The sequence below is a fragment of the Protopterus annectens genome, chromosome 5.part1 (genome assembly GCF_019279795.1).
Source record: "Protopterus annectens isolate FY-2018-M chromosome 5.part1, PAN1.0, whole genome shotgun sequence".
Classification (NCBI taxonomy): Eukaryota; Metazoa; Chordata; order Ceratodontiformes; family Protopteridae; genus Protopterus; species Protopterus annectens.
The window spans coordinates 523,698,880-523,711,162 of record NC_056736.1 but is presented as its reverse complement, the minus strand read 5'-3'; the positions used below and the strand labels follow the sequence as shown (position 1 = coordinate 523,711,162).

Sequence of the window (12,283 nt, the reverse complement as noted above, 5' to 3'; positions counted from 1 at the left end):
CTGGGTAAATTACTCATACTCAAACTAACTTGCTGAAAAGTTCCTCGAGTTCATTAACTCCAACACCCTTGATCAGCTGGTGGACACTCCAACTAGGAGCCCCAACATCCTGGGTCTGGTCCTTAGCAATATGGGAGACCACTGTAGCATTCCCACTGTGAGGTCTTCCCTTGTCAGAGATAACCACAAATCAGTCTCATTCGAAAGTAACTATCACACCTAACCCCCCCCCCCCCAACAGCAAGTAAACTAGAAAACTTCTCCAAAGCAGATTATATCCTTCTAAGGGATGGTATAAATAGATTCTCTGAACCTCCCACCTCAGATGGAACTGGTAACTATGCACAGTCCTACACCAATGCTTTTTACAAACACCTGTATAACTGCATTGATGCGGCTGTACCTAATAGGACCAAAACAAACTCTTCAGGGAAGAGCAAACCTGCCTGGTGGACCGCTGCCATTAATCGGCTTTACAACAAGAGGGTGAAATTGTTTCAAAAATTAAGAGGGAGCATGCCCTAAACTGGAAACCCTCCCTCCTCAGCTTAAATAAGCAAATACGACTTCTAGTGAAGTCCTTCAAAGCAAAATATGAATCCAAATTATCGTCCTCAACTAAGGACAACCATAAGGCATTTTTTAGTTACATCCATAGATTAAAAGATAAGAAACAGATTCACAACAAACTGGTAGTTAATGATACCACATACAATGAGCCTGTGGACATAGCAAACCTGTTAGCTGACAGGTTCTGTGAAAACTTCACGCCCCTATCCTCACCACACATATCCAATGACATTCCTTCCACCTGTTCCCCACCTTGTATCTCTAGAGAGCAGGTCATGTACACCCTCTCTAAGGCCAAAAACACAGCATCTATGGGACCTGATAACAGCCCAAGCTGCGTCCTACATGGGCTACAACAAGAACTAGCAACACTACTGGGTACTCTTTTCAGAGTCTAAGCACCAGCTTTGTCCCAGCTGAAGGAAAATGGCCACCATTATCCCCTTGCACAAAGGTAGTGTTTCCAGTGACTCCAGGAACTATAGACCTATTAGGCTGACTAGTCTTATTTGCAAGACCATGGAGCAAATCATCATGGAACTTATCAACAAAGATATAGGTAATCGCCGAACACTTGACCCTACTCTTGTTTGTATTTGTCAAAGGCAGATCATGCCTTTTAAACCTGGTGGACATTTTCAAGACAGTCACCAGAGCCCTGGACGAGGGAAAAACTGTGTATACAGCCTACCTGGACTTGGCCAAGCCTTTTGACACTATTCCCCACTCAGGCATTACTGAAAAATTCACCCAGCTAGGTATTAACCCTTACATCATTAGGTGGGTCGCTAACTGGCTCACTGATAGAACCCATACAGTCAGAATAGGGGAATACAGAAATCCACCTCCAACAGCACACCCATAATCAATGGTGTTCCACAGGGATCAGTCCTGGGAACTCTATTGTTTGGAATCTATTTCTCTGAAATACAAGCAAAAACTAAAGATCTGTAGTTGACAAAGTTTGCTGATGACTGCAAACTGGGAGCGGTCATAGAATCCCCAAATAATGTCAACATCCTACAAGAGGGTCTTATGCAAACAAATGGTTGGTGCCAAAGTCACAGCCTTAAACTCAATGCAAAAAATTTATTATCATCCCTTTTGGTAAGAGAGATGTTCCGGCTAACTACCACATCAATAGAAACACTCTAAGCAAACAATGAGAGGTGAGGGACCTGGGCACACAGGTTGACAGCAACCTTACCTTTGATCACCATGTCTCCACAGTGGCAAGAAGGGCATTCTATATTGTTCATCTCACAAGTAAGGGCATTGCCTCAAAAAAAAAAGAAGTTATAACCTCTCTGTACTCTTTCCTCATCAGGCCAATAATTGAGTACAAACGCCCCTTTTGGCATGCACCTTTCCAAGCACCTGCTGCAACTAGAGAGACCACAAAGGTCCTCACAAGGAGAATTCAAGGTTTTCAGCATCTGTCCTGTGTGGATCATCTGAAATCACTGTCACTTTACTCCATTTCATACAGACTACTCAGAGGCGATTTCTGCCTTGTGTATAAGACAATCTCTGATTCTGCTTTATTGGAAATGCTGCATTTCCATAAGTCCAATGGCTCACAGGTTACTCACTCTAAAGACATTTTATTTTACACATTAGTGTGTGTAAAATATCAGTTTTGCCTAGCTGTCTGCATTACAAGTAGCTCTCCTTTAAAGTTTGTAGGAAACATCAACATTTATTACAGGGTAATAACCACAGTGGTCAAAACAGACACAGTTTCAGCAGCACAGTATATCAAAGACAGCTAATTTATGACATATATGTCAAACCATCCAAAGTTATATGAAAATTGAACCCCTTAAGTGTAATAATAATAATAATAATAATAATATCTAATTTGCACACGGTACTCCAACATCCCTGTTTGTGTAGGGGTAAGTGTCTTTTAATTTCAGAACTGCTTTATCTAACTTTATGAAAAAATATATAAATTAGGTAGTTTATATGCATAGGTAGCTGAATCATAAATGTTTCAGTTTAAACATATTACACTACTTCTCAGAACACATCTCAGTGATTCTTTCAGATAGTTATTTTTAGTCTTTTTTTAAATAGAAACTATTACATGAATGAATGAAACATCCTTGAGTACATTATGAAGTTTTATAAACAATTTCTGCAATGTTTGCTTCATATATACATCATTCATAAATGAAAAAAAAATACCTAGCACTGGAGATCTACTCATAAAACGAACAAAAAAAAAAAAAATAGGAATTCAAAAACTATTCTGGGAAACTATTTCTTGAATAGCACTGCTTCGAAAATAACACCTTGTCAGAATCCTTCTGTTTAACATGCCCAAGTGCTGTGTCGAAATTCTCAAGTTCCATACTACAAACACATAACCACCAAAAAGAAGTAATCAGTGATCACACACAAAAATATTTATGACTTGCAAGTGTCACTATGTTTACACTGCTTCTCGGGTTTCACATCATTGGGAAAACAAAGGGGGCTGGACATCATAAAAAGTAAAATAAATTGTATGATGAAAGTGAAGGAAAGTGGCATTAAACTGCAGACTGCTTGAGTATAGCATGCTTTACTGTTCGTAGCAACTGTACTTTACACAGATCAAAAAAAAACATGCCTGCAGCTCTTGTGGAGCCCACAGGAACTAAAGTACGATTGAGGGTGTGCCAAGTTAAAAAAAAAATAAAAAAATAGAAAGCAATCTATCTTAAAGTTTACCTTGAGTGACTGCAGATTCTAGGAAGCTGTCATTCCCAAAAATGACATAAAAGCTGTAGTTAGCTTAGCTTCATCCTTAAAAAGTAAAACTCGAACAGCACCCTTCCACTCTGCAAAAAGAAACAGAAACAAAACACACTTCCTGGTTTCGTCAGGCTCCAAAAGCTTTGTCAGCTGGCCAACTAAAACTTTACTCTGGGAAAATGTAGTAATAGTAGTAGTAGTAATTTAACTGCCAAAAAATAGAAAAGGAACATTTCTGATATGATCTGACTACAACTGACTCTAAGCTAATTTATCATAAAATGAGACAGATCTCAAAATTAATTTAGCTTGCAGTTGCAGCCCAGCAACATGAAAGAAATGTGTGTGTGTGTGTGTGTGTGTGTGTGTGTGTGTGACACACACACACACACACACACACATATATATATATATATATATATATATATATATATACACATATATATGCAAACCAATGGCTAAAAAGGACAGACTAACCAGTTAGTAAAAACTTCAAGAAAGACCCAGCAAAGGTAGAGTCTTCACTGTGTATGTAATACATTAAATTTCCTGAGGCCCATGGGATATGTGCATATGAACCATAAGGACATACCAGTGTTTCATCTACATAGCTTTGTGTTCAAAATATCTTAATGTTACAAAAAAAATCTGTATTTCTAATACAGTAAATTGTAAAAAAAAATCTAACAAGTGTTATCATTGCTACAGAATAACACACAGCTGTTTATGTATATACATATGTCCAGAGTGAAATAGGGACTGCAGGAATAAATAATAGTATGCATGTGCATATATACACAAACACACACACACACACACATATATCATATATATATATATATATATATATATATATATATATATATATATATATATATATATATATATATATATATATATATATATAGGTTTACTATCAAAATGTTGAGGTGACTTACCTCGACTGTGCACATCCCTGACCCAGAACAACAGAAAACCATCCAGCCGACTGCTCATTACATCGATCCTTTTGAAGGAAAGAATTGACATTCAACCACTCACCATCCAGAAAATATATTCACTGAGATGCAGAGAATTTCTTACTGTTTTGAAGGGGGCAAGCCCCCCACACCCCCCATGTGGGGGGATGTGCCCCCACATCCCCTGCTACTTATATATTCTAACTCCAAGATCGCACTACAGTGAAGAAAAGGGTAATTTTCCAGATCCCCACTATAGTGAGATACACTTCAAAACACTGACGCTCAAAACTGTGAACACAAGCTACGTATCGATGTTTCAAGGTCGACAGGAATCGTGTTTGCAGTTTTGCCTCTCTGCACCTGTGTGTTTGACTTTCTCACATTCAAGGTAAATCACCTAGACATTTTGATAATAAACTATATATATATATATATAGAGAGAGAGAGAGAGAAAGTGCTACTTGTTAGGCTTACTTTTTTACACAGAAGACACTGATAGGGATTCCATTTTAGGTCTGGTATTCATTAAAAATGGTATACAAAACTCTTTCCAATTCATAAAGACTGCTATATAATGGGGTAGGACTCTATATTTGGTCTTACCACAGGGTTATATCCATGTAGTAGACATGCAAATGGTACCCCAACCAGGATCATACAAGATAAAGAATTACTACAATAACTGCTTACCGTCTGGTTTTAACTATACAACGTTTAAACTAAAACCATGTACTGACAGCTATTATTGCATCTAACCAGAGTGACCCTCATCCCTGCTGATGTATTGCTCAGCTTATACAGCTAAGCCATGAAATCAGTGTATATGAAAAATACAGTAACACACAATATTTAATTGAAGGAAATACCTTACCAGTTATTAAGGCTACTGTAATGTGGCAAACTTGCTACCACAACTAAATTATTCCTGCCCCTTTGAGTGATGCATGCAAGTTTCCACAGTGAGAGCACCCACAGCATCAACCCCCCATTACCATAATATGGTAATTGTCCTTGTTTCATTGTAATTCATAATGAGTCAAGTGTTTTTTTTTATGAATCTCTGTATGGCATAACAGAAAAGTACAGCATAGCAGGGAAAATTACAACAATGGAGGCTTTTTTCACACATAACTTCTTCAGTTCTAGCTGTGTGAAAGACTCCACCACTGTAGCTGTTCACCTCTGCATTGTTCTGTCTATGGCACTGATGTGCATAATTCAGCCCTATATGCATCATATTGTGTGCACCAGCATTGAGTTTACAAACAATATAAGTCTTCTTCTGTGCACTATTTGTCATTATCATGAGCCATGTTTGTGAATCACAATGATGACATGATGGTACACTAAATATAGTGCATGCAATGCATTTATGCAAATACATACCATGTTTTATGAATGTGGGGAAATGATTCCCACAATACAGTTCGGTTTATTCGGCCCCAACATAAAAAGGTTATCTTAAAATAAAATAGCGTGCTTTTCATAATCAGTAAATGGGAAACAAAACAGTTTCTTAGTTCAGTTATTTAGAACAGTAACACAAAAAGTTTTTTTTTTTAAATGACAAAAAATAATGAACTTTGCCAGGAATTCTTTCTAGCAGAAAATAATCCTCTAGCATTCATTTTTGTTCCTCAAACTAATTTTCACCTTTTTTAACTTGTACAAGTGAGATTGCATTTGAAACATTTTTTTCCTTTCCACAGTGTTGGTCCTTTAAAACATCAACAGCAACAATTTTTTTTAACTTCTGCTAAAGTCCAACAGCTCTCAGCTACTTTATCAGAAAAAAGTTCACAGTAGTTATACTTTTAACTTCAAGTCACTTGTAACTCAGAATTTTTCCCTCTTTCACTGCATTTTATTTCCTGAGCCAGTCTGCAGAACCTTGATTAAGCCTACTCATCTCAGAATGGTTGAGGATACACTCTCAGCATTTAATGAGTCATAGTTATGGGAACCACAGCTTATTTCTATGGTAGCACAAGCCATATCAATAGAACCTGTTCGGAGGGACAGATATATCTTACAGAGGATACCACAGCTCTGGAACACCCCATTAATGTAAAAAACAAAGCTCATCCCTGTCCACATTCAATCTCAACTTGGATCTATGGACTGGAGATAGAAGATTAATCAGGGGACTGCTCTCTGTACTACTAATGGATAGAGGCACCTCCTAAATGCTTTATCCCATGCATGGGTTCCCTCAAATTATCTATGGTATGATCCCCGTTATCTGCACTAGTTGTAAAATATAATTAACAACCATGGGATGGGTAAGGCCAATCAAACACCAAACAAGATAGGTTACTTCAAGCACCCAAAGGGAACTTGGCTAGGCTTAAAATGGTATGCAAATACAGCTAGCCTAGTGCTTCTCTATGAACCTATATACATTTCATGAGCTAAGAATTTATGTACCAGCCCTCAGGTCCTAATCCTTTTCTATCACAATATCTAAAGATGACTGCTGCATAGGTTCATAGGTTTATACTAGTCTAATGACCACTGGACCTTTATAAACCTAGGCATGCAGCCCAAATGTATCCTAAGAGTTATTGTGCCTTAGAAGTTCTTTTAAGAGTTGTATGTTAGTTAGGGCATGATTTAATGGTTGCTGCTGTCCATCAGAGACATAGGTGTCAGACTAGGGGGGGGGGGGGATTTCTGATTTCCCATCCACTGATCAAGGTTGCAATTAAGGTGGGTTAGGGAAGGACTCTGCTTCAAATGGAAAGCCTATTCCGGCGAATGGGGATTCCCTGGGATACATACTCGTCCCTCCAACATGTCCTTTTTAAGTCACAAGCAAAGTTTAAATCCTTAGATCTAGTAGTTCTGGTGCTGTCCAGTTTGCAGATATGTGAAAGAACCATCAGTGTGGAATCCAAGGATGCTTTTGTATGCCAGACATAAATCACCTTTCAGCAGTCTGTAGGAAACAGTGTATAGAAACAGGGTTTTGAGGAGATCTGCATAGGACATTGTATTTATGCCATGCATTCTTTTTTGTGAAGAACTTCTTTGGATGTTCCAGTTGTTGCATGTGCCTTTTCAGGTATATACAGAATGGGGCATTATACTCAATGATGGATGAGTACAATGGTATGATGACTTCCCTGGACCTAGATGTTATGCCTTTATTTAAAAGTTGGGCGACATAAAATGATTTTCTTACAGTCTTAGACACATGTTCATCGAAAGCCAGGTTATTGTCTACATGAGTCCCCAAATTCCTGATTACTGTGTCTACTTTTACTGGTGTGTTATCAACAAGGTACATTCCCTAGGTGGCTAACTCCCCAAAGGCACTATTATACATTTCTTGGGATTGGGTTTTAAGCCAACTGGTTCACAGACAGGACCCAGGAAGTCAGGATTGGAGAGACTATCTCCACAAACAGGCTGGTCAATAGTGGAGTTCCCCAGGCCTCTAGTCCTCTTTCTCATCTATTTTTCGGAAGTCAAAGCCAACATCAAGGGCCACTGGCTTACCAAGTTTGCAGATTATTGTAAGCTGGGTGCAATCATAGAAACCCCCCCAAGATATTGACATCTTACAGGAAGGTATAACACAGATAAATGACTGGAGCCAAAACCATGGCTTAAAACTCAGCTATCTTTACATGAAAATGTACTTTGTTGGACTTAGTCTTCTTAGTTGCTTATTCAGTTTGACAAGAGAGTTTTTATCATTTTTGGTGTTACACTTCATAATTTTAGCTATGACTTTTTTTCTTTTTTTCTGTAGAACCTGTTTAGTTTGGATTCCAGAATGGTGGTTTGAGTTTTAGATGTAGGTTTGGGTTTATTTCTGGTAGGCACAGCAGCCTCTATGCAATAACTGACATGGTTGTACAGAACATCTGCAAATAATTCTGCATAAGCTGCTGTGTTATCTGGTTTTGGAGGGGTTTGAAATTTTGACAGGTCAGTTAACAGAAAGAAGTTTTTCTTGGAGTAGTTTCTGTTACAGGATTTGCTGTGGATACAAAACTGATTAGTATTTTGAAGGAGACCGCTTTGTGGTGTGACCTTACCAAAGAGGACATGACATGGGGGGTAGCATTCTCTCCTATTTGTGAATACCATGTCCAATATGCCCATACCTGTGGTAGGCATCTGCACTAACTGGTCCAGGATGTTTCTGATTACAAAGTCTAGGAATCTCTGGGCCTGAAAATTTGGGGTCATGAAGGTTTCCAAGTTTATAGATGAATGACTAATGTCCCAAATGAATATGTTATTTGGTTGAATGGTGAGTGCCTCCAGTAGGTCTAAGTATGAGCTATGTGTTTCATGGGACATAGATGGTGACCTATAGCTTACCAGAATAAGGTATAGGACTTTGTCTATGGTAATCTTACAAGGAGAAACTCTAGTGCATCATCCTGTTTTAACAAACCTAGAGGTATGCTTGTTATTGATGTAGATCGAGACACCTCCAACCTTAGTCCCTCTCTGTGCAGTTGCTAGTCTAAATGTATGTGGAAGGCACCAAAGCCTTGCACTGCCAGAGTAGACTTTACAGTTTTAAAATATGCCTTGGTAACTGCAGAGATGCCCACATTCTCCAAGGTGACGAGAGCCTGGAGGGAATGGAGCTTCTTGTTTAGACTCCTGGCAGTGAGCAGTAACACCTTTAGATTTCCTTGGGTAGATTTGGCTATATTGGAAGGATTTCAGTTTAGCATTGCCCAAAAAAGACTCAATGGGTGAGGACAATGTTTTAACCAATATTCAATGCTAAGCACATACCAGCCTGTAACATATAGTCCGAGGGCTCCATATTGTCTCTCTTCATATAGTCTAGGGAGGTACATCTCAGATCATTTACACATACATAGACTTTGACTAAATCATAGTGGTAAATGTGGTGCAATGACTTGAGTGCATGTGTAACTTCTCAGATCCTGGCCCTTGATAGGCAGGTGATCATTATTTTCTGCATGTTCAGCCTGATGAGTAGGGCTAAATCTTAGTGCAAAAATGTTAACACTTTTAGCCAAAAACTTAGGTACAGTGTCTGGTTTTCCAAATTAGGATCTTATCTTAATTTTATTTCAATTTCTTTGGAAATTACTTTATCCCATCTCATATCATCAGCATTAGAACTCCTGTTTTTTTTTTAATTTTTCTATCAATTCAGCAACTTTATTATGTTCCACATGGTCTTCATAAATATTTCTCCAAAATGTGCCTATTTCTACATTTTTGGTGGTGTTTCTTTTCTTTTTACTTTGTTTCCAAGTTCTGTAGAAAACTTTTTTGGGTCATCAAGGAATTGCTTATTTTGTACTTTCCTTTTATATTTATCTGCAATATCTTAGTTTTTCTGTCTGTGCTGATATTTTTAGCTTACTATTTGCAATAGTATATGATAGATTCTGATCTGTTTTGCTACTGTGCATTGCTTTTATCACATCCATCTTTCTAAGTATTTCTTATGCTCTGTTCCCTCTTCTGTATTCTTCTAATAGTGATACTTCTTGTCTTAATTGTTTACAGTTTTCTCTATTCGATGTTTCCATGGTGTTCTTCCCTTCCTTTCCCTTATTACTCTATGTTTTTATTGCAGGCTTTATCTGTTACTAATGTTACTGCACAGTAATATATCCTCCTGGGGATTCAATAAACTCCATCTAGGCTTAGCACGAGACCTACATGGAGTTGACATGTTAGTATGTTGAGCAGCAGCACTAATTGCATATGCATGCCACACATCGTGCTTCATGAATACAAACGTGGTTTTGTGGCCAACAACAGTGCTGCCAACCACGAAAAAATGTAAAGCAACGCAAACACTTGCAGACAGTAAAGTCTGTTTACCTATGGGAGCATTAGGTCTGCAGGATTCCGTGGAAAGCCACAATGACTACTAGGGTGTAATATAAATCAAAGTATACATTTCCAACACATTATATGAAAGTGTATTCAGTGCAGAGCAATGTGCAAACCTGTTTTAGGCATACTGAATAAAAGTTCTGCCAGTGATCAGCAAAGGTACATAGAATACATTAAAAATATGTATTCAGGGGAAGTGTGTGTATTGAAATGGGAGACGTACATAAATTGTAGGAATGAACACAGGGAAAGAGAACAGGTGAAACATAATAATGTAAAACAGATGAGAGCATGTCAATATATGTACACCACAAGAAAAGACAGTTGTAGCATGAACACTAATCACATATCTACATGACACAGTATGTACAGCTGTGTACACCTCCTGTGTGAGAATAGTTATATCATCACACAGTTATTGTATATTATGTGACTGTCGCACAAGGTAACACATCAATGGAGAGGATTCTTCATGATATAAGCATACTGCCAAACACTGCAGAGGACATTTATCATGGACAGTATATACAATAAGAGATAGGTGTATATTGTGAAGCTGTGGAAAATAAGTTGCTTGAATATGAACGAAATGTCAGCATAGTTCTCAACCAAGTGGGACGGGCTCATGGACAGCAGTAGACAGAATCACACATAATCATGGACAATATCAGCATAATACCACCATTATTCTGTGTTACTAACATAACATATATGAATGTGAGGGATTATAGCTGGTTCTGCAAGAACACACTTGTACAATTGTCATGATTTGTCAGCAATCTATGCTGGGAATCAGGCACACCTTCTTTAAAAATTAACATCTGTTGGAGGAATTAGGAGGGACACTGCTACAACTGTTTTTAAAATTACAAGCAATCCTGGCTAGTTGACAGGTTTGCATGGGATATATATGTCACAGTTCACACTTTCACAAATGTAACCCATGGCATCAATGTTGTCAACCAGCTATTTTACTGTGAGCATCAAAGGAACATTTATCACACATGCATCTTGTATAACACCTTGAAGGGGGTTCTGCACCGTCAACCTCAATGGTTTTGCACCAAAAAGAATACTTAGGTATGGCCAATAAGATGTGTGTGTGAGCTCACTGTGGCAAAAGGGGTTTACTTGAGTAAGTAACTCATCCCTGGAAGAAGTGTTGATATGCAGCAGTCCCATCAAGGCGGCATCTGAGATTGCTTTGTACGCCAGACAGAGGTCACTTCCGAGGAGTCTGTATGAAACTGAGTATATGGACAGGACTTTTAGCCTATCTGTGTAGGGTAGATGTTTAAGGCCCTGGATTCTTCTGGTGAGGAACCTCTGTGGTCTCTCCAGCTACTGCATGTGCTTTGCAAGGTACATGCCGAAGGGGATGTTGTACTCAATAATTGTCCTTATAAGGGAAGAATACAGGGATGTTATGACCTCCTTGTTCCTAGATGAGATACCCTTACTTTTGAGGTGGGCCATGTAGAAAGCTTTCTATACAATGGAAGCAACATGGTGGTCAAAAGTCAGGTTGCTATCAACCTGGGTACCCAAATTCCTCACGACTGATTGCATGCTTAGGACATTGTTATTAATGTGATAATATGTGGGGACGCATTTTTTGACATTCAGCTCGAGGCCATGTTTCTGGCACCTCTCATTTGTTTGGGTAAGACCCTGTTGGAGGACATTCACATCACTCAGGGAATTGATGACTGCACCCAGCTTGCAGTCATCTGCAAACATGGTTAGCCATAGCCCACTGGTTTTGGCATGCACCTCAGAGAAGTATATCCTGAATAACAGAGGCCCCAAGACAGATCCCTGGGATATGCTGCTCATTGTGGGTATACTGCTTGAGGTGGCTTCCCCCTATTTTGATTAGGTGGGTTCTATCAGTCAGTTTGCTACCCATCTGGAAACATATGGATTGATGCCTAGTTGAGAGAGTTTATTTATTATGCAAGAGTGGGAAATAGTGTCAAAGGCTTTGGCCAGGTCAAGGTAAGCAGAGTGCACCTCATCCATGGCTTTGGTGACTGTCGCAAAGAAGTCAGCCAGATTTAACAGACATGACCTCCCATTGACAAAGCCAAACTATGTGGGGTCGAGTGTTTGGAGGTTGCCAATGTCCTTGTTAATGAGGTCCATGATAATCTGTTCAA

The 12,283-nt window shown here is 38.8% G+C and overlaps 1 protein-coding gene across 5 annotated transcripts in view; it reads right to left on the bottom strand.

The window, feature by feature from the left end:
* Positions 1-12,283, bottom strand: part of LOC122803500 — a 601,463-nt gene that overhangs the window by 493,770 nt on the left and 95,410 nt on the right. For 3 of the 5 annotated variants that reach the window (XM_044073137.1, XM_044073139.1, XM_044073141.1), the window contains exon 1: positions 3,289-3,434. The exons of 1 other annotated variant lie outside the window; for it this stretch is intronic. The gene's annotated coding sequence lies outside the window, so the exon portion shown is untranslated. Of the gene's footprint in view, positions 1-3,288; positions 3,436-12,283 lie in introns of those variants that run through there. One more of the 5 variants, XM_044073140.1, reaches the window with a different exon arrangement.